Source organism: Equus caballus, chromosome 1, assembly GCF_041296265.1.
Source record: "Equus caballus isolate H_3958 breed thoroughbred chromosome 1, TB-T2T, whole genome shotgun sequence".
Lineage (NCBI taxonomy): Eukaryota > Metazoa > Chordata > Mammalia > Perissodactyla > Equidae > Equus > Equus caballus.
In genome coordinates, this window is record NC_091684.1 from 198,784,353 (window position 1) to 198,807,399 (window position 23,047).

Here is a 23,047-nt window from a genome sequence, read left to right on the forward strand (position 1 = left end):
AACAGCAAACTGGACAGGCTCAGAGTGCTTTCTGGCATGTGGGCTCCTCCCAGTGCCTTCTGGAGTGGCCATTCCACCAGTAAATCTGTAATAGAGACTAGGGCACGTGCAGAGCAGGCCCTTTTGTCTTTCCAGGAACTGGCCCTCTTTTGTATTATGTTTTATTTTGTTTGTTCAAATCATGTTTGATTGTTGCCTTTTCTCCTGGGGATCCCAGAAGGCAAGCAGTATGGTGATGGGAACCTCAGCTTTTGCCATTTTTCAAAGGAGCTGGAAGTTTTAGGGGCTGGGGGATGGGGATCATTTTGGTACAGAAAAGAAAAGCATGTCTAGCAAAGGATGAAGTCTGAATTTGATTAGTTCTTCATGACATGAGCGATATGCTGCCTCCAGTAGAATTACGTGGCTTGACCTACTGTGCACTCAAATCCAGATGTTCCCAGGAGCAGTTCACTGACTGCCTGAAATGTTGACTGGGGCTTCTGTCGTGGCACACGGGCAGGGTGCAGCCCTCTTTGTGGAGTCAGCTGCGCATGGTGTCACGGGGCCCGCAGAAGCCCATACCCACGTCTGGCTGAAGGCCATGTGCTCCTCCAGGGCCAGTGGACAGGCTCCTCACTTCACATTTCTACAGCAAAGCTCCAACGGCAGCAGGGCAGACTGGCAAAGGCTCTGTAGGTGTTCCTGTGCCTGTCTTTACCAGGGAGTCAGAGCTGTGTCTTTGCTCCCTGTCTCTGCTCATTGAGAATCACTGGGAAGAGAGAATTTCAGGAATGCCACAAAAATTCTTACGGAGTGGGAGAATCTGTCTGAAGACAGAAATAGGCATAATACCACTCTATCTGAAACACAGGGAGATGCAACGAGGAAGGAACTCTGAAGACACATTCTGTGTTTGTATGACTGATTTTTAGTCTGTCTACTGATGTTTCCTCCTGTTCTGGTTTGAAAAAATGTTTTTGAAAGCTAAATTTGTTTTAGTTTACTTATACACTAGAATACTACTATTGCTACCAATAAAGACTTGATTTTATAAAGTGTTTTTCTTTAAACCATTATATTCAGGGATTTATATTGAAGGATTCATTAATTCAGTAAACACTTATTGCAAGTTTTTTGTTTGCTGGACACTGTTCTGAGCACTGGAGACGCAGTGGTGAACAGGGCAGCGGGGGTCCCTGCTCACAGGCACTGATGTTCTAACTAGGGGAGATGGACAATACACAGATAAACAAGAATATATCAGGTGATAACGACTGTCAACGTAAACTAAAGCGGGGGGGACGTGTTAGAGAATGACTGGGGGAGGTGAGGGGCATTTAGTGGAGACCTGAATAAAGAGGCAGGCACGAGAAGACTTGGAGGAAGCCCCTTCCAGGCAGAGGAACAGCTGGTGCAGTCTCTGAGGTTGGATGAGCTTAGCAAGGTGCAGGAAGAGAACAATGGTTCCCGTGCTGAAATGTCGTGCAGGGCAGTTGGAGAGCTTGTAGAGGCTTGTTAAGACCTTGTAGGCCTGTAAGGAGTTTAAATTTTATTCTTAAGTGCCATGGGAAACCATTGGAGGATTTTAATCAGGGAGGTGACAAAATTTGATTTGGAAATGACAAGAAAATACTGTTGGTGATTACTCAAAATATATATATTTTAATCAATATCATTTCATTTTTATGTGTTTTAGGAAAAAATTAACGCTTAGCACCTTTTATGTATATGTATTGCTTTGGACACTTCTCCTATGTTTCATGTAACTATTAGGACAATCCTAGAGGTAATTATTCTTAGTATCCTTATTCATTCTCATGATAAGACTGAGGCTTGCAGAGATGAAGAAACTCGCCCAAGGCCACGTGGGTGGGGCAGAGCCAGAAGTCAGCTCCTTGTGGAGAGTGTGTGCTGTGTCCACTGTGCCATATTGTCTTGGCACTTGGGTGTCTAGCACAGTGCTTTCAACATAGAGGCTTTCAATAAATCTTTGTTCAACATATGAAAAGAGTAAACATTTCCATTTAAAAATTCTATCTTTATTTTTAATACCAATCCCAAAGTGATGGCCTAGGGTAAGAGGTCAATAAAAACAATAGCATTAGCCCTACTTTAATGAGAGTTTGAAAATGTTTAGGAACTGTCTGGAAGGACTCAGGACTTGTGTTTGAGTTAGAAACTAGGTCAGGTTTCAATCGTGGGAAACATAATCCACTTAGTTTCTTAAGCAGAAAGAAGTTTAATAGAGGGAGGCAGGCACATTCAAAACTGTCGCAGAGTGGAACCTGGCCTCCTGAGGATGGTGCCTGAAGCTGACGAACCTTGGCGCCCAAGTTACCTGATGAATTTGTGGGGAGTGGCGTCAGCGAGGTGGTGAACCGGGCAGCTCCCGACTTCCATCTCTCTCCCGGGCAGAACAGCTAGCAGCTATCCCTGCACAAGACACCTTTGTGAAGATCTCAGATTGTTGGGAAGGTTGGAAAAGGGGTTGCTAGGCTGGGACTCCAGGACCGCTCCCAGAGCGAATTGCTAACTGACCCACTGGAAGAAGCCCCCTCTGCCTCCTTGGGCTGAGTCAGGAACAGGGTGCATCAGGAGTTCACTGACTGGACTCGACTTTGAGAACACATGGCCTTGGCTGCAATGAGACAGTCAGGAAAACCCCACTGCCACCACCAGAGCAGCCACTCAGGAGTCACACAGCAGGAGTCTGGACCCCAGGACACCACTGCAGAAACACTGCTGCCTCCACAAACCTAATGCCAACAGCAACAGAGAAGCCACAGGAAAAACAGATCTTCCCTCACATCCATCTTCCAAATCTCCCACATGTGCCTATGATCGAGGGGACTGGTTTGCAAACCAAACCCTGACTGCAAAGAGATGTAGTTTTTAGGGCTCTGGAAATAGAAGGAAAGTGGAACGGATGATGGATGCCAATTTCTTATACCCACACAGTCTTCCCCTTCCTACCCCAATGCAGTGTTCGCCACTTGGCATGGCAATTTTGAGAGGTAGAGTTTTTAGTTGACATTACGAATCAGATGTGGCTACGCTCTGAGTGATGACAGCTGCATTAGCAGCTTCCTGTGTGAGATGCTCCATGGGCCTGTCTCTTGATGCTTCTGTCCTCAGAGAGGAAAGAACTGAGGATTTTGATTACGCCCAGGGAGGTCCCAGGAGAACACAGTGTGATTGCAGCTCACGTGATTTCTTGACACTCTTGCCAAGCTTGCAAGCATCTGTGGACGGTAGGCTTTTAAGAAGCCTGAGACAGGTGTCTTGGGGGCCTTCTTGCCACCCCCCAGCTCTGAGAGGAAGGGGGACACCTCCATGCCTCTCCTGTGCACCACAGCTCACTCACAAGAGACTTATTTGCAGAGTTGACTGGACATGAGACTTAGATTAACCAACGCAGTATGAGGGTCATAACTTATTCTTCAGACATTTGAGCTGAGAAATTTGAGGGCGTTCCATGCCGCTTGAGGATACAAGCTTTCTTCTTGAGTCCTCACAGAAAGACTCTGGCTTGACTCCTGGCTCTAAATATGGCTGTTAATTTGTTTGATTCTCATTCAACAGGTGCATATTTCATGTCGGTATGTGGTCATCAATTCGGTGTCCTCACGTTTCTTGAGTGAGGGTGAGTGCCAGAAGCACTCTAAGCCACCGCTTCCCCATCTGTAATGTGGGGATCAAAACAGTCAGGTCACATGGAGGCTGGAAGAGCACCTGAGGGCACAATCAGGGCCCTTCGCACATTTCCTGGCATGTGCTTAGCACTCAGTAAGTGGAAGCTTTGACCCCTCACCCACGTGATTCTCCTGTTGATGGATAGTGTGGTGGGCTTGACTATGTGGGCCACCAGACACACTGCCTCAGTCTGTGCCTGCACTTTTCTGCCCATTTCTTTTGAGGATTTTAGACAATTTAACAAAGAAAATAATAACGATTAATGTCCATACTGGTGGGTAGAGATTAAATCATGTTAGTATAACTTGTTTTTGAAGGCAGGAAAGACTCTACCTGAAATGTCAGAGTTACAGGAATGTTTTTAGTCGTGTGGGAAACTCACTTGTATAGAAGAACCCCTCTGTGACCACAGCTGATAGTGTCTTTCTTCTTCTTGTTCTCAGTCCAAGATGAGCCCCTAGAGATAGCATGGCAGAGGCTGCGTGCTCCTGTGGAAGCCCCTAGCTAGGAACAAGAAAATCTGGTTTCTGTATGTGCCTCCAACATTTATTGACTGGAACCTTCACACAATTACTTAACATCTGTAAACTTCAGTTTCTTCTTCTGTAAGATGGAGATAATGCCCATTTTAATAAAGCTCCTTGACATGGGTTTTGGTAATGAGTTTCTGGATATAACCCCTAAACCACAAGGAAAAAAATCAAAAATAAACAAGTGGGCTATATCCAACCAAAAAGCCGCTGCACAGCAAAGGAAACTGTGAACAAAGTGAAAAGACAACCTACTGAGAAATATTTGCAACTCATATACTTGACGAGGGATTAGTATCCAAAATACATAAAGAAATCATACAACTCAATAGTGAAAAACCAAATAACCTAATTAAAAAATGGACAAAGGACCTGAATAGACTTTTCTTCAGGGAAGATATTTGAAGAGCCAACAGGTACATGAAAAGGTGCTCAGCATCACTAATCACAGGGAAATGCAAATGAAAACCATAATGAGCATCACCTCACACCTGTTAGAATGGCCATTATCAGAAAGACAAGAAATAACAAGGATGGCGAGGATGTGGAGAAAAGGGGACCCTCCTTGTGCACTATTGATGGGAATGTAAACTGGTTCAGCCACCATGGAAAACAATATAGAGGTCCTCAGAAAATTAAAAATAGAACTACCATATGATCCAGCAGTTCAACTTATGGGTCTTTATCCAAAGGAAATGAAAATACTAACCCCCATGTTCATAGCAGCATTGTTTACAATAGCCAAGACATGAAAACAACTTAAGTGTCCATCGACAGATGGATGGATAAAGAAGATGTGGTATATATAAACAATGGAGTATTATTCAGCCATAAAAAAGAAGGAAATCCTACCATTTGCAACAACATGGAGGGAGCTTGAAGGCATTATGCTAAGTGAAGTAAATCAGACGGAGACAGACAAATACTGTATGATCTCACTTATATGTGGACTCTAAAACAAGCAAAAAACCAGACTCGCAGAAACAGAGATCAGATTGAGGTCACCAGAGGCGGGGAGTGTGGGAGGGGGAATTGGAGGAAGGTGGTCGAAAGGTGCAAACTCCCAGTTATAAGATAAATAAGTACTGAGGATGTAATGTACAACTTGGTGACTATAGCTAACACCGCTGCGTGGCATACGAGAAGGTTGTTGAGAGAGTAGATCCTGAGAGTTCTCATCACAAGGAGAAATGTTTTTCTTTTCTTCTTATTGTATCTATGAGATGATGGATGTTAGCTGAACCTGTGTTTCACAATATATGTAAATCAAACCATCATGCTGTACACCATAAACTTCTACAGTGATATGTCAATTATTTCTCAATAAAACTGGAAAAAAAGTATTGAATGAAGGAAAAAAGATGTCAGGAAAAAAGAAGAAATAAAAGATTGGTTGTATACTTACAACAACATAGTACCCACTTTGCCTGTTTCCCAGGATCCTGGTGAGGTCAGTGACATCTAAGGCCCCTGCTCTCTAGGATTACCCTGCTCTGAGACCCCGTCTCAGCCTGTTTCTCCAAGAGCACCCCCCTTCTGCAGGCCTGACCTAGCCCATGCTCGAATCCCACAGGGCTCGCTGTGGAGTAGAGTGAATCAAAATGTGTGTGAATTTTCCTGGCTTGATACAGCATCCCTCCCACTTAACCAGATCTGACCTACCCAGAAAACTGAATAATAGTGCGATTCCAGGAAAATTTGAGCCAAAGGGGTTTTGGGGGCTTTGTTAGTTTTCTAGGGCTGCCAGAGCAAAGTACCACAAATGGAGTGGCCTAAAACAACAGAAACGTGTTCTCTCACAGACCCGGAGGCCGGAAATCTGAAATCAGGGTGTTAGCAGGGCCATGCCCTTTCGGAAGGCTCCAAGGAGGAGTTTCCTTGCCCTTCCCAGCTTCTGCTGGCTTCTGGAAATCCTGGTGCTCCTTTGCATGCAGCCGCATCTCTTGAGTCTCTGCAGACGTCTGCCAATGGGCTTCTTCTCTGTGTCTCTGTGTGTCCTCTCTTCTTTCTTCTAAGAGTGCCCCTCATCGGGTTTAGGGCTCAATCTAATCCAGCGTGACCTCATCTTAGCTGCATCAGCAAGACCCTGTTTCCAAGTGAAGTCACATTCTGAGGTTCTGAGTAGACATGAATTTTGGGGAGACACTATTCACCCCACTACAGGGACCCTCTAAACTGTACACTGTGTGGGGAGATTTACGCTTTTTTGGTAAGGTAACCCTGGATCCAGTACATACTTGTTTGGGGAAGAGTGCTGCTTACTGTCCCCCCACCTTATTCTCACCCCCTCACTTAATCCTGTTCAAAACTCTTTATCCTTGTGTTGGCTCTCTACCCTAACCATAAACCTGGTGTCCCCTTGGACTCATTCTCGGCTCCCTGTTACCTCCAACCCTCCTTCCATCCCCGATTCCAGCTGGGCTTCAAGGCCGTGCATGCTCTCTCCTACATCCCAGCTGACTCTCTCCCTGTATCCTGGTCTCACACAGCCAGTGCCACCTCCGCAGTGTCTGAGCCTCAAGCTGGGCTCCCTGGTTCTGGCCTTGTGCCCCGTCTCCGTCTGCACACTGCCATCCCTTTGTTTCGTGGCGATTACATATGCGGCTACAAAAGCAGGGGCATTGCTCAGCTGAAGATTTTATGTAGCTTCATCTTTTATTTATGGGACTGTATTTTTCTAACTAAGGGAAAAACTTCCTTGATAGGTTCACTTTCCTGAGGGAGGAAGTCTGGGCCAGAGCATTTTAACGATCCAGAGGGTACCGTCTGTCAAGCAGAGGGCTTGCCGGGAAGCTGTCAGTGTGCTCCTCGGGAGTTGCCTCAAGGTTGCAGATCTGACGTTGCTGGACTGCCCCTTCCAAGTCCCAGTCATATCTGTGAGCTGGACCCCTTTATTTCTGGAAGTCTGAACAGACTCAGGAGGGGTGTTGACCACTAAGCGTTAGCGGTACGCAGTATGCACAGCGGCTCTGTACCAGGGGTTCCCGCTTGGAATTGCTGTGTGCATTCAACGAATCGGCACTTCCATTCACTGACTCCACAGCAGCTACAAAGTTCTCACCATATACCTGTGACTGTAGCTGGCACTGTGGCTATAGGGGGAAAAAGACTGGAATAGCTCCCAAAGGAACCACGTCTTATACTGTCTTCAGAGGCACCGGCACAGTGCTCCTCACGTGCCTGCTCTGTCCAGAGCTGTGCTTCTCTGTAGCCTCAGACACAGGATGCTGTTGAGTATCGAAGGTGACGATTCCAGTGGTGGGAGGCTTGTGCTCAGGTTGAAGATGCCAGTGATTCCCTTTTTCGTCATTTAACAGTTGTTGTCATATCAATTTCAAATCTCTGACCCTGCAGCCCTCAAAAAGGAGGAAGTAATGCTACATGGGTGGCATGGAAAGATTTCCCAGATAGAGTATTAAGTGAAAAAGTAAGTTTAGAATAGCATATAAAGTCTGTACATAGTTTGTTGTTTGTGGTGTGTCTGTGGACAGCACAGGGAACCCTGCCCGGTCCTTCTGTGCCATCCTCTCACCTTCCAGAACTACACAGATAATGCTCCACTGCCGTTCATAGGATTTTCATGGCCAATTCTTTCAGAAGTGGGTGGCCAGGTCCTCCTTCCTAATCTGTTTAGTCTGGAAGCTCCACTGAAACCTGTCCGCTGTGGGTGACCCTGCTCGTATTTGAAACACCAGTGGCATAGCTTTCAGCTTCACAGCAACATGCAGCCACCACAGTATGAGGACCAACAGACAGGTGGTGTGGTTCCCTGAGCACGACACGAACCCGGGCCGCTCAGTGCTGAATCTTAACCACTAGACAACCAGGGCTGACTAAGTATATACTGTATCAATCCATTTTTTAAATAAATTGGTTTGATTTAAAAAAATACTGGTAAAATGTTTTTCTGGGACCATCAGCATCAGCATTCCCCAGGAGCTTGTCAGAAATGCAGATTCTTCGACCTCACCCCCGACCTACTGAATCAGAAGCTCTGGGTGTGGGGCTGGCATCTTGGCCTCCGGGTGGTTCTGACCTCCAGTGGGAGAACCTCTGCCTGCATGTGCCCTGTCCTGGGAGAGTTTGCTCCTGCAATAGTGTCCTAGGGTCTAGTGGGGGTTTGTGACTGCTTTCTAACTTGCACATAGTCCCAGTTAATGAATCGCTTATGTTTTGTAAAGAATTTTGATTACATTGTTTCTGATTCATTGTATTCATGTCTGCCTTTCCTTTACAAAATCAGTAAAATAAAAAGCCAACAAGTTACATGTATTAAAAAAATCCCGGCCACTATGTGAAAAAAATCTCTGGAGGATTGTATGTTAAGCCACTGTTTTTCAGACTGATGTGCGCACAGATTACTTGGGGCCCTTGTTAAAATGCAAGACTGGACTGAGGCCTGAGAATCTGCATTTCTCCAGCTCCCAGCCAAGGCTGCTTGTCTGTGGATCACATTTTGAATAGCATGCCACTAACATGTTATCCTTGGTTTTCTCTGGAAGGTAAAATTGTGGGCAATTTTCACTTCGTGCATTTCACCTTTGTGCATTATTTGAATTTTTTTAAACAAAAAGCTGTAGTTTGAGAGAAGAGTTTAGAATGTAAAGAAATTAAAGAATTTAAAAATCTTTTACCAGAATTTGCCTTACTTCTACATCTATCTGCTATTTAAAAAAAAAAATGTTCCAAGAGTGCATCAAAAGGAACTGATTTGTTGGCCTTATGCATCCCCATGCTGCCCAGATCACTGTGGATGTAAATGTCAAAAAGTAGTGGTGTTAAGGGTAGAGAGCAGTTGGAAGGGATTCATATTAGCTGGAACTTTTCCAGTGCAAGCATCAGAAACCTAATTGAAACAGGCTTAAGAAGCTAAAGGAAGTTTTTAAGAAATCCAAGGGAAATGCTAGTTTTAGTCAAGAACCCAAGTCTTGAAATGGCATTCTCAGGAACTGGTCTCTTGCCATCTCTATGCTCTGCTTTCCCCTGCAGGGCCTGCATCCTCAGGCAGTCCCTCTCTCCGTGGGATGGCCATTGGAAGCACTAGGCCCTGTTCTGTCAGATTAGCAGCCCCAGCAAGAGGAGAACTCCTCTTCCCAGCAAGAGTCCCAGGGACGACTCCTGTTGGCACAAACCTGCCTCTGAACCCATCAGTCACTCTGGTTGGTTGGCTGGACTTGGCCACATGCCCACTTCTGAGGAAGCCTGAAGGTGGGCTCAATTCCATCCAAAACAGCGGAGAGCAAGGAGTGGTTCCCCAAAGGTGACCCGAAGTGCTGGCACAGGAGCAAGGTGGCATAGACGTAGCAGTGAGAGTGGCCTTCTGTTGTTGTACACGTCTTCCCGCTCGGTCTTTTCGTTCTACTTATTTGGGAACCAGGCTAAGTGATTTGTCCAAGGTCACAGCGTTAACCAGCCGAGCCAAGATTTCCCAATTTCTGCCCTATTGCTCTATCCTTTCTACTGTTCTGCCTCACCTCTTGGAAACCAGGAACGGGTCAAACATAGAACCTCCATAACACTTGCTTGTCACTGAAATGTCTTCTTAAGCACGGTGTCTCATGATATTAACCTTAAAGGAAGTGCAGCTGCACGTCTGACTTCTTTGACTCCCACATTGACTGTCCAGAGCAAGAAAACCACATTCCTTCTGCGATAGTAATCCCTTCTGCTCCTTTCCTCTCTGTGGAGACAAGTCAAAGCTTGACAAAGTGTGGCTGTTGATCTACTTGGAAGAAGTTCGAACCCTAACCGGGTGATCCCCTCACTGAGGCGGATGCCCTGTGGATGGAGAGGCTCACGCTGGCCTCTGATCTTCCTTGTGGCATATTTTATCCCAAGAACTTGATCGATTCTAGACTGGGTCCTCCCTTTGGGTGGGCTTGTTGCCCTCCCGGTTCTCAGGCACAGCGCTCTCCCCGTGGACAGGTACAGGCATGCATCACAAATCTGGAAGCTCGCCCAAAAAGTATGTCTGCTGTTTGTGAAGGGGCAATGTAGCAATTACCTGTGAGTAATGCAGTGGCAGATCTGCTATGAGAAATTAAAGCTGGAAAAGAAGGCTTTCCTCTCCTTGAAGGAAGGGCATTGGGTGAACTAACTCTTGCCTTGGGAACTCTTTCTTCTCCTTCCCCCAAACCCCACCCCTTTCTTCCCAGACATCCTTTCTCAGTCACCGCACTCTGGCACTCAGCAAGCCTTGGGAATAAGAAGGAATTGGCTGGAAGTAAACAGTGTGCTTGCTCATAGCAATTGAAAACTTTCTCTTGATGTTTCTGGTTCCGGGGGAGGAAGCAGAAGATTGAGCCCTGGAGTCTGCCCCGTTCCGAGAGGTGGCTACGGCAGCAGGTAGGAAAAGCACGGATGCTTTTACCCTTTCTTTTTCATAAAACGCAAGTTCAAGGCAAATTTAATGTTAAATGTCAGTGTGTTGGGCACAGTAGAATCACCAAAGGATTTAAGTAATATGATTTCTGTCTGTAAACCACCCCAGACTAATGAGAGGATTAGTTCTACTATAGGAGAACATGTCCCATGATTTCTTTTTGGGGTGGAGGTGCCTCAGGTCGTCCCTGTATAACAGCTGTTGCAATTCATCCCAGGAAGAAAGTCGTGTCTTGCTGAATTAGACAGCGCCTGTGCCCTCTGGATTTTCACTTGTGGTGCATGTGTTTGCACATGTGTGTGTCCTGTACTCCAGACACACAATCACCCTTAAGAACACTCACAAAAACTCAGATGATGATCTGAGCAGAAGATAGGACCCCTTTGATGCACTGTTTTATTCTAAGTTTTTCAAGAGCCCATCAATTGACTTCTTTTAAGAAGCCCCGTAAGTTTTTAAAAATGAAGTTGTTAGGAGTCTGAGAGATATTGAGTATGTTTCAGTTACGTTATATCAGTTATGTGTTCACCCTCTGGGTCGCAGGAGGACACTTCCATGTATTTTGGGGTTATATGTATTTGGGGTTCTTTATAAGGGATGTAATTTAGTAAAAGTAGACATGAGAAAGTAAGTGAATGGGCTGAGCTGTTACAGAGTTTGTCATAACCAGATCCTGAGTTCTGTAAAAGTAAAATATGGTGCAGGCGTGATGGAGGGAAGTAAAGGGAATGTGGAAACAACAAAATGGAGTTTTCTGAGAATTTTCAGGTCGACTTTTTAAAAGCAAACTAAGTTTATGAGTCAGCAACCATAGAATCAATTCTTAGAGAAAATATTTGTGAGTTGTGTCATTACATCACTTTTTTTTGAGTAATTTTATTGAGATCATAATGGTTTATAACATTGTTTCGGGTGTACATTATTTATCAATTTCTGAATACACTTCATCATGCTTACCCCCAGTAGTCTAATTTTTATCCATCACCATACATATGTGCCTCTTTATCCCTTTCATCCACCCCCCCAAGCCCCTTCCCCTCTGGTAACCAGGAATCTGTTCTCTTTATCCATGTGTTTGTTATCTTCCGCATATGAGAGAAATCGTACGCTATTTTTCTCTCTCTCTCTGGCTTATTTTGCTTAACATCATACCATCAAGGTCCATCCATGTTGCAAATGGGACGATTCTGTCATTTTTTATGGCTGAGTAGTATTCCATTATATATATATATATATGCCACATCTTCTTTATCCATTCATGTGTAGAAGGGCACTTCGGTTGCTTCCACGTCTTGGCTATTGTGAATAATGCTGCAATGAACATAGGGGTGCATGGGGCTTTTGGAATTGTTGATTTTGAGTTCTTTGGATAAATACCCAGTAGTGGGATAGCTGGGTCATATGGTATTTTTATTTTTAATTATCTGAGAAATCTCCGTATTGTTTTCTGTGGTGGCTGCACCAGTTTGCATGTCCACCCGCAGTTTATGAGCGTTCCCTTTTCTCCACATCCTCTCCAACACTTGTTGTTATTTGTCTTGGTAATTACGGCCATTCCGACCAGTGTGACGTGATATCTCATTGTAGTTTTGATTTGCATTTCCCTAATAATGAGTGACATTGAACATCATTTCATGTGCCTATTGGCCATCTGTATATCTTCTTTGGAAAAATGTCTCTTCGTATCCTCTGCCCATTTTTTGATCGGGTTGTTTGTTTTTTTCTTGTTGAGATTCCATCACTTTTTAATATGACCACGTAGTGAGGCTGTCTATAGTTTCCTAATGTGTGTGTGTGTGTGTGTGAGAAAGAGGAGGCTCTCTTCTGATGTCCTGGTTGCAGACGGATGCTGGGTTGTCTTGAAGTGCACTTCAGTACCCCGGTATCCTGCAAACACTCATCAGCATCCCTTTGTTCTGGGCACTATGTGAGGCCCTGGACTCTATCCATCGTGCTGGATTTCCTCTTCAGTAACCATTGCCTGCCTCGTGTTAGTGTCACCAACAAAAAGACAACCACAGAGTTTTAGTACAATTACTGTAACGGGACCCCTAGGGTGGCCTAGTTACCAGAACTGCTGTGTACTAACCTGCTAGAAAAACACATACTGTTTCCAGTTGGAAGTGACGCCCTGTTGAAAAATAAAGCATACCTCCCAAGCTTCCTTGAATCCAGTTCTCTGAGGCCAAGGACTAGGAGAGCACTACTGTGATCCAAGTTCCCCCAGTGAGAGTGAGGCTCTGGTCCTTGCCTGGAAGCTTGGCCGCAAGCCACGCAGGCCCCAAGGCAGGGGCAGTGTCTCGTCCATCCCGCTCTCTCCACGCTCCTGAGAGTGAGGTGGCGTGGGGGTGGGCAGAACCCCCTCCCCCTTGGAGGACTCTTCTCTGGGTGTCTCCAGGGGACCTTCTTCCTTTTCTATCAGGTGTGAATGGCCTCAGCCTTCAGCCAGCAGGACTGACCCCCCCCCCGGCAGGCTGGCCCTGGCCCCTCCTCCCTCAGAGGCTGGCCCCTTGGCCCATGGAGCAACCCAGAGAAAGGTAGAGAGGCATAAACATCTCTCATTACCACACGCCCCTCCTGCCCACATCTTCCCTTGGTTGCTATAAGTAACACCACTGCCCACTCTGGAAAACGTCTGAGTTTGTCACTGACGGTCCCTCATCTCTGCATGTCTCCTGGTTCTGGAGATAAATGCTACCATGGGTGAAATTACAAAGCAGAGGAAGAAATCAACAACAATAATAACAGCACGTAATGTTTGTGAGTGCTGGCTCTGTGCCAATCACTGTGCAAAAGGCTTTGCACACGTTCTTTAGGGACTACGGGTATCCCCATCACACAGACACAGAAACAGGCTTAACCGTTTACCTGCTGCTCGGGATTCAAAACTGAGTGCCTGACTCCAAATCATTCACCACAGCCTGTGATGAGAGTGACAGTCAAGGTTAGCTTGACCGCTGTCCAAGAGAAGGCGGTACAGATCATGGGGAGGTGCCAGGCTGAGGCCATCTGGCCCTCTTAGCTTCCCCACTCTTCCACGATGCTCTGGAAAGGTCCACCAGAGACCACCACGGAGACCACAGGGCTGGCTCTGCTGCCTGGGCTTCTCCAGAGGCCCCGTGTACCTCCCTTCGAGGTCTGGCAGCTGACAGGCATCCTGGTCTTTGTTTACAAACAAGGTCCCCTCCTCCTGTTCTTTCTTTGCTATCTGGGGCTGACTTTAATTCTAAAGGAGCATGCGTTCTGCTTCCACCGTGCTGGTGTTTTGGAGACAAGAGTCCAGCCTGAAGAGGAGTCAGGGAGATCCATCCTGTTCTTTCTTTGCTATCTGAGGCTGACTTTAATTCTAAAGGAGCACGTGTTCTGCTTCCACCACGCTGGTGTTTTGGAGACAAGAGTCCAGCCTGAAGAGGAGTCAGGGAGATCCATCCTGTTCCTTTTCCTCCCTGACTTTCAGCTGATGTGTCCCCAGAGCTGACTTGGAACCGAGAAGAGTTCTCCTTTAGGAGTGGTTTCTGTTTTATCAGTTACCACTCCTCGTGCCTGAAATGACTATCGGGAAGAGTTTGGGAAGCCTCCAGGCTGATTATCCTTGGGCTCCATGATTCACAAGTCATGTCCTAGGGTCATTTCCGAGGGTACTCTCATATCTTTAAATTCTTCCTGTTTTCAACCTACAGGCAAACTCTTGTGTGATGTGCATCTTGTGCCCAAGTCTAGGGAGCCAGGGCGGGGCTCAGATCTGCCCCTCACCAAGACTATTGGATGGCCCGTTGTTTAACTTGAGCTTTGCATTTAGATCCCACCCCTCAGACTCCTTAGGAATGGCTTTTATTGTGTGACTCAGCCGTAGATTAGTGAAGCATCACCTCTTTGAAATGTGGCCTTAACTTGCTTATTTCCAGTTTCAAAGAGTTTCCTTTGTTTTGCATTTTATTTGAAGAGAATGAAAGAGTTGGAGGTTTGAGACAACAAAAAATGAGAAGACTAATATTAATTGAGCACCTACTATGTGTGGGATACTCTGCTGGCTTCTTTACATATGATACAGCATTTAATCCGGAGAGAACCTGGCAAAGTGGAAAGGCCCACTTTACAGTTGAAGGAGCTGAAGTTTAGAAGAACTTAAGCTGTGCAGTGTGGTGTGGAATGTCAGTGTGGGCAGAGTTCAAAGCCCAGGTTGCTTCCCTTATTCCATGCTGCCTCCCCAGGTCACCTTGATTGTGAACCCCCTCCCAGTAGACAGAATGCTCAGATGCTTCATCCCATTTAATCTTCACAGTTCTGGAACTTAGGTACATGGCACTGATTTGGTGGATGAGAAAACCAAGACTCAGAGGTTGCTGCTTGGGTTAATGGAAATCAGCTCCTTTTAAGGCTTGATAGTTTCCAACTCATCTCAGAGTCAGCTGACTTCCTGGGAAAATGGTGTTCACATGAAAAAACTTAACTCCTAGGATCCAAATAAACAGAAATCTTTTTGTGTCAGTTTAGATCTTCCAAATATTGATCTTAGCAATATGTGTTCACTTACGTATACCCTCCTTTATGTTTCTGACATACTTTTGTTTCATAGACGACAGGTCATTTTCAATGAAATGACACACCTGTCTCTTATGTATGGGGCCTCCAATAGGAATGGATGGCATAGCTGGGATGGCTGGGACTCTCCACACGGCCTCTCACTGTGGGCTTTAGCACAGTGTGGTGCTCTAAGAGTACTAAGTGGACAAGAACAGAAGCCGTGAGGCCTCTCGAGGTCCTGGCTTGGAAGTTGCATAACATCACTTCTGCCACATTCTGTTGGACAAAGCAAGTAAACAGGCCAGCCCGGATTCACAGGATGGGTAAAATAAGCTCTACCTCTTAATGAGAGGAATTGTAAATCTTGTGTGGTCGTTTTTAACTCATCAAGTCTACCCTCTGACCACAATTATTTACATTCTCCCATATGCAAAGTCCACTCACCCCTTCCAGGACCCTAAAGTCTCGCCCAAGAACCACATTTAGCTCCAGGTCTGTGATCTTGTAGCCTGCATCTGGTCCAGACATAGATGGGGTTTGCCTCCAGTCTAGCAAGTCCTGGGCTCTGTTCATTTCCTCTAAATTCTTCTGACAAACTAAACAACACTGCCTACGTACAACATCGAAACAAGGACAGGGTAACCCCAATAGATAACCTCATTTAGAAACAGAGTAATAGGGGGCAATAGCAGTAATTGACCCATAGCAATTCTGAGATCTGTCTCACCTACATTGTCAGGTTCTCTGATGCCAGCAGACAGGGTTCCTAGATTGGGGTCTGGTTCTGCTCTTGAATCAACCATCTGCATTCTTGGTTCCACCTTGTGAGATGTCTTTTCTTTTTGAAAAGAAGTGGCCTGTGTTTGCATCTAAGTAGCTTTCTCAGCTGGCTTCCTGCCTGTAGAAATTTGGCCCAGAGACTTCCTGTCATTTTAAACTGATGTAATTCCTTTAAAAATTGTATGGGTTTTCTATGTATCTTATTATCGTTCACTCCATTAAACAAAATCTACATCCATAGTTCTTTTTGGGACAGACCTCTCTCTATATTAGTGCTGTCCGATAGAAATATAATGTCAGCCACAAATGTGAACCGCATATATATTTTTAAAAATTCTGAGAGCCACAATTTAAATGATAATAAAAAGAAACATGTGAAAATAATTTTAGTAATATATTTTGTTTATCCCCAATATATCCAATCATCATTTCAACATGTAATCAATATAAAAATTATTAAGATATTTTTACATTTTTTATACAAGTTTTTGAAATCCAGTGTGTACTTTATACTTGTAGTACATCTCAGTTGGACTAGCCGCCTATGTGGTGCCCAATAGCAACATGTGGCTAGTGGCTACCTACCATATTGGGCAGCCCAGCCCTAGACTACTCAGAGCTGTTTTAGGATTAGGCTTTTATGAACAGAGGCCCTTTTGTGTCCACTTGAGAGGATCTACTGAGCACTTCCTAAATTCTTTAGAGGTCTTAATAAAGCATCTTACACTCGCATCCTTGATTAATCTTTACCCTGGGACCATTTCTTACTTTGGGAATCCTTTGCCAGCTGGAGGGAGTGGAAATGAGGAACATTACTTTCCAACCCAGCAAGTCCTGGGCTCTCCTTATTTCCTCTAAATTCTCCTTGCAGACTCACTGGTTCATGCTTTAACCCATCCCTCTCTCTTCCAGTACCTTATTAAGCAAAGCTAAAATATCCATTGGTGCTTTTAGCATTCTGCCTAGAAATCTCTTTAGCCAGACCCACAAATTTACTACATCTATTTTCCACCTCACGGATTACTCCAGATGACAGTTTTGCTGATTGTCTCATCAACATGGGTTGCCCTCTTCCTGGTCTCCAAAACAGTCCCCTCGCTGCCTCCAGCCTCTGCCCGCCATCTGGTCCCAAAGCCAAGGCCACATGTTTTCAGTTTTTGTTTGGCAGCACCCTACTCACCAATTTCTGTTTTAGTTATTCACTGCAGAATAACAAAACTCCAGAACTTTATTACTTAACAGCAGTTTACTATTTCTCATGATTCTGTTAGTTGACTGGCTACTTTGATTGCTGGTATGACCGAGGCTTACTCATACGCTACCTTCAGCTGGAAGATAGATTAGGGGCTGGGCTGGGGCATCTGGGCCTCTCTCTCCGTGGGATCTTTCATCCTTGAGGAGGGCAGACTTTCCCATGTGGTGGTGGCAGGGTTCGAAGTGTGCGAACCCCAATGTGCTGGCCCTTATCAAGCGTCAGTAGATCTCACATTTGCTGACCCCATTGGCCAAAGGAAGCACTTGACCAAGCCCAGAGCCCATGTGGGAGGAAGCTGCATAGGCCCGGGTCCTGGGAGGCCTGGTCCTTAGGGATTACACGGGATGGCTGCACGTGGAGCGCTTTGTAACCCCTCACTGCGGCTCTTTGTCTGCCTGGAGCCCCACAGGCAGAGCCTGGGTTTCAGTCCCACACCTGCTTTTACTTTAGGTTTGGAAAGACCCTCCCTGCTTGCTCTAGTCACGGTCTCACAAGGAACAGAGTGGAGCACCTGTGCGGGTTTCCAGGCAGACGTGTGATGTGCGATTCCGCTGCAGCTGGTTCCACGTGGAGGCCCAGCTCGGCCCCGGGCAGCGTTGGTGTCGGGGAGCTCCTTCTCTTCCAGAGACCCTTGTTCTCCTTCAGTAGATGCCGTGACTCTCAGCCCTGACGCTGAGCTCGCGGCTTTCTCTCACGTGAAAAGTGGCTGCTGGGTTGCTCACTAACAGACAAGAGAAAGGGAGGGAAGCGAGGCTGAGGTGCGAGTGGCCCCATTGCCCTCTCCACGTTTTGTCTTAAAAGTTCTGTGGTTTTGAGAGAATGTCGGGCGTCCTCCTTAGAAGAAATGGACTAACATTGGTTTAGTGCTTGTTATGTGTCAGACATTGTGCAGAAAGCTTCAATTATCTCCTTTAATCCTCCTGTCAATCCATTTTACAGATGAGGAAATGAAGCACAGAGAGATGAGTAAACGGCCCAAGGTCACACAGCAAACAAGAGGTGGAACCAGGGCCTGAGCTGGGCAGCTGGCTCCGAGGGCTAGGCTGCAGCCACCATCCCACACCTGTCTACTCTCAGGCAGGAGGGGCAGTGAAGGGGAGGGAAACAGAAGTGGGTGCAGAAGACGGCAGGGCAGCGGCCAGAGTCTGTGTGGTCTCTTCAGGTGTTGGTCCTTTGGGTTTTCTGTATAAACTCTCCCTCTGGATCCCTGCCTTTTCTCTGTCGACCAGCTTTCCCAGTCGGGCCAGATATGTAGCGGGGCACGTTTTCCTGGTCTGTCTCACTCAGTTCTCGTATCTGGACGGAGCTTGTTCAATTGAAAATATTCTGATGTGTTGTGGAACTAATGGCTAGTGGCCCTGCACACTGGCCAGAGAACGTGCCGCATCTCAGAAGACAGGGTCAGGGCTCCCGACTCCCTCGTGGCGGGCTCACAGGTCCCAGCAGAACACAGTCACTCTGGTCCTGCTGCTTCCACATCAAGGTTTACACTTTGTGAGGGTGCCAGATTTGCAGGGAGAGAAAAAGGAGCAGCTCCCATCACAATTGTGTCTCTCAAAGTCTACCCCAATGTTGCTGGGGTTGCACTTGAAGGAGTTTTATCAGTTTTGAGTTTTGGCAGTTGATGGGGGAACCGGCAAAGATGCAACTAAGGTGGCAGTGAAGTGGTGCTCCCTGTGGGGGAGCAGCTCTGAACCAAGCGGCAGCTGTGCCACTCGGCACGTGTGGGGTAGTTTTTGTTTGTGTGAACACAGAAAGGCCCAGGTAATTAATGGTCATCAGTTAGCAGAGGGAGGAGATTTGTGAGGTGACAGACACATGGAGGCTGCAGAAGATGCTGTGCATGCGTGGGTGGGTTGAGTCACACACCTAAGCACCTGGGCCGGAAGCCCACACTGACCGGTAGAGGGAGCTGTTCCGGGCTGATTCTGTTCCGAGCGTCTGCAGTCCCAAGTGTTGGCCTAGTTAGGAGGCTGTGTGGATCTTTGATGTCACAGGGGGTTTGCTGTGAATACTTAGAGCAAACTTCCCCGCCTCTCAGGGCGGCTTGTCATTAAGGAAGTTTGCACTCCATAGAGCTCCCTCTTCCTCCTCTGCTCAGAAACCCTCGCCATTTGGGCTGAGAATCACGCATGTACTGAATGGGACATTGGAAATGGGAATTCAGGCTCTCATGCCCTGTTCCTCCTGCCTTGCTTCCTCATTTGGGGTGCTGCATTTCTCGTGGGGACCTCTAGAGCCATAGCTGTGGCGAGTCCTGTGTAATTCCAGCTCGCTATGGGAGACCTCACGCCCACAGTCTGCGTTGTCAGCTCCCTGGCCAAGCACATGGGATGGGGGGTGTGTTCTCTGTGCCGTCTTTGTATGCCTCCGATTCCTAGTTTATTGAAGAAGGCTTTAATTTTTTGACTTGTAGCTGATTATATCCATATTTGCAAAGAAGAAACCATGCAGCCTGCTAAAGTGACACTTATGGAGCAAAATGCTGTTTTTAATTAAGTTATCTTTTGCTAGTCAGGTCCTTAAGACTGCAATAGATATTTTGTTCTTTTGCATGTTGGTTTTAGTAATTGAGGTGCCTCCACTGCAGACTCATTCCTGGGGTGCCACGAAATGGAATGGGACTGTTTCAAGGCCCCGTGTGTCATTGATAGTCCCCGCCTGGTTTCTGGGCCCAGCAGAGCTGTGTTACCGGACAGCAGTAGGCATCTCTGATTTGATGAACCAGAGGAAGAGGGTTCGAAGGGAGCCAATGAGAAAAGTAGATCGGATTAAAAGAAAAAACAGCAATTTCTAGTGGGGTCAGAGTAAGGTTTTCGTGGAATGCCAGCTGCTGAAAAATGAAGCTGAGAACTGGCACTCACGTTTCCATCCCAGCACGACTCTCAGAAGCACTTTTTGTTTTTCTAGATGAAGATATGTTAGGATGCTGAAGAGAACAGAGTAGGCTAAAATTACCCAGATTGTTTTTATCATGTTTCTATTTAAATTTAGACGGCAGCTACCTGTCCTTTTAGTTGAGCTGTTGAATTCATAGCGGAGAAGCCACCCGCGAATGGCGCGCCTGGTGCCTCCTCAGGTCCTGGCTTCCCCCACCCGGAGCAGGTCTCAGGATGTGGGCGCTCTCTCTCAAGGTAGACCCAGGTGTGAAGCCTCCTCCAGCGCTGACAGTGCCTTTCGCTCGGATCTCCAGGGACCAGAGCCCCTACCCCGAGGTAGGCGGATAGAGCTTGACTAGTGTCGCTTGAGAGAGCTCAGATAGGCTTTTTGTCCCCACGTGTCTCCCCCTCATTTGCCACACCAATAAGGAGTCATTTCTTTGTGTTTTTAAAAAATATGCTTTTTTTAAAAAAAAAATGCTTATCATTTGCACTATAAACTAGCTTATTTTTCAAATTTTTATTTGAGCTGGCTACCTTAGATCTGTTCTTTCTCATGACAGACCAGGCACCTCTGAGAGAAGGGGCTAAAGGGGCTCAGTGGTCAGGGATGAGGAGGAAGAGCAGGATCCAGGATGTCAGGCCTGGGTGGGATAAGGAGGGCTCCTGGCAGTCAGAATGTGGATCCGGAGTGCCAGTGACTCCCAAATCTGTGGCTCCAGACTTCCGAATTCATATTGACAGTTTCCTTTTGGATCTGTCCATCTGCAGTCCAACAGGCATCCTAAATGTAGCATGTTCAAAAGTGAATCCAGGGGCCAGCCCTGTGGCCAAGTGGTTAAGTTCAGGCGCTCTGCTTTGGCAGCCCAGGCTTTCACCAGTTCGGATCCTGGGTGCGGAGATGGCACCACTCATCAAGCCATGCTGAGGCGGAGTCCCACATGGCACAACCAGAAGGACCTACAACTAGAATATACAACTATGTACAGGGGGGCTTTCGGGAGAAGAAAAAAAAAACTGAATCCATCTTTTCTTCTTTTTTGCCCAAACTCACACCTTCTCTGCTCCAAGTTTTCTTGGACTTCTCCCCCACTTCACTGTCCCAGCCACCAGCCCTGAACATTTTATCTCATCATTTCTCTGCTCCACGTGCCGACTGCCTGACTCCTTGCCACTCTCAGCTTCTTCACAGTGCCACACAGGAAGGGCTCCATTAACGCTTACTGTCGAGTGAGGGGGATGCTGGTGGAAAAAGAGCTCCAAGAGATGACACGAGGTGCCAGAGAGAAGAGGAAGCACTGAACACCAAATCAGAAGAGCCGTGAGCGATATCGTTACAGCCATCAGACTGGAAGAGGTGAAAAAGACGCATAGCACCCAGTGTCGAGGGTGGAGGAAAATGGCAGTTTTGCTGAGTGCTGGAAGGGCGGGATGTTGGTAGAGGTTTGCTGTCGGAAGATTTTGACAGAATGCATCAGAGCCTTTAAAAAGATCATGGGACTCAACCGAGCAATTCCATTTTGAATCATTCATCTTAAGGGAATGATCTGGCAGGATCCAGTGATGTTTTTACGAAGATCCTGGTTTCTGTCAGCAATAACCCAGTGGCATCTGAAGTTCCTAACTACAGGCAACAGATTAAATAACCACAGCCCATTTTCCTCCTGGACTATTAAACAGTCGTTAAAAAACGATAGTATGGATCTGTTCTTATTAATGTGGAAGGGTAATATTTGTGATCTATTGTGAAGTGGAAAAAAAAAATGCATGCTGTCATCTCCCTTCAAAACGTCACAGAAGAAATCGTGGGGAGTGTGTCCTGTCATGTCAGCTGTGCTTATTCCCAGCTGGAGCTGTTCTTTACATTTTTCTGTATTTTCTGAATTTCTTGCAATGATCAGGAACAAGCTATATAATGAAACACACACCCCCCCACACCCCCCCACACCCAGTAAGACTGTTCCCTTAGGAGAAAGGACAGAGAAAGCAGACGGCAGCAGGCCCAAGGCTGACCCTCACTGCCAATTACCAGCTTCCTAGCAGCCTCCGGCAGCCTGGCTGCTGAACACTTAAGGCAACAGAAAGCAAATGTGTGCTATGCCTCTTCTGTTAGTGTCCAAGCTAGCCAAGAATCCCCCTGGGGCATCTGGAAGACACTGGGGGCTAAATCAGCTAGTGACCCGGAATAATTCATGCCCATAGACCTTTTCAAAATTCTGTGAGAGGAAAATAATTTTAAAAGATCTCCCTATCAGGAGTCCAGGTCTAGCTGAGCTAAAACTTAGCTGGCAGGCTGACCACCGTCCTCTCCCCTCTCCCTCCCCACCAACACACTGTAGTTCACAGAATGCCTGCTGATTTCCGCCCCATTAGAAGCACTCCAGAGCAAGCGTTTGTTGAAAACACCACCCAGGGAAGCTGAAGGGGCTGGGCTGGGCCTTGCTGTGGTGACACTGCTGAAGGCAGGATCCGGGGAATGTGACAGCGACATTTCCTTCTGGATTGGTGGTCCCCAGTCTGACAGGGCAGCTTGGGCAGACCCCTGGGCCAGGCAGGAAGTCAAGAGACACTGTTTTCACTGTGCTGGAGACAGGTTACTCTGCCCTCCGAGCTGCTCTGTGCTGCCTGAAGCGGCCTGAGCCCTTGGCTGGCCCAGGGGTCCCCCTCATCATTCGCTCCTCCTTCCCCTACCATGTGACCACTCAGGCTCCTCCCACTCAGATGCTGGAGCCAGTGGCTCCCTCTGCAGCCCCTCAGCCCTTCCTGTGGCTGTTCCCATGGCCAGAAGGCCTGGGCAATGCATGGATGGGAGAGCACCCAGCTGTTCGTGCCTGCGGCTGCACCTCTTGTGCATGACCCCTTGCCTGGTGCTGTGCTGTGGCCTCCCCCACCCCTGCCTCTTGGTGCTCCCTGCCCGCTGCGCCCGGACTCATCCATCCAGAGGCCCCAGAGGCGGCACTGGCAGCAGTTCAGCCAGTCTGTCCCCAGAGCAAATTGTCTGGGAGCCCCGCCAGCTTCAGAA

At 46.9% G+C, this 23,047-nt stretch overlaps 1 protein-coding gene across 5 annotated transcripts in view; it reads left to right on the plus strand.

Annotated features, from left to right (window-relative positions):
- FRMD6 (FERM domain containing 6) overlaps positions 1-23,047 on the plus strand; it is a 285,594-nt gene that overhangs the window by 71,270 nt on the left and 191,277 nt on the right. The window contains exon 1 of one of the 5 annotated variants that reach the window (XM_070242984.1): positions 9,263-10,550. The exons of 1 other annotated variant lie outside the window; for it this stretch is intronic. The gene's annotated coding sequence lies outside the window, so the exon portion shown is untranslated. Of the gene's footprint in view, positions 1-9,262; positions 10,551-23,047 lie in introns of those variants that run through there. 3 more of the 5 variants (XM_070242973.1, XM_023625224.2, XM_070242933.1) reach the window with 3 other exon arrangements.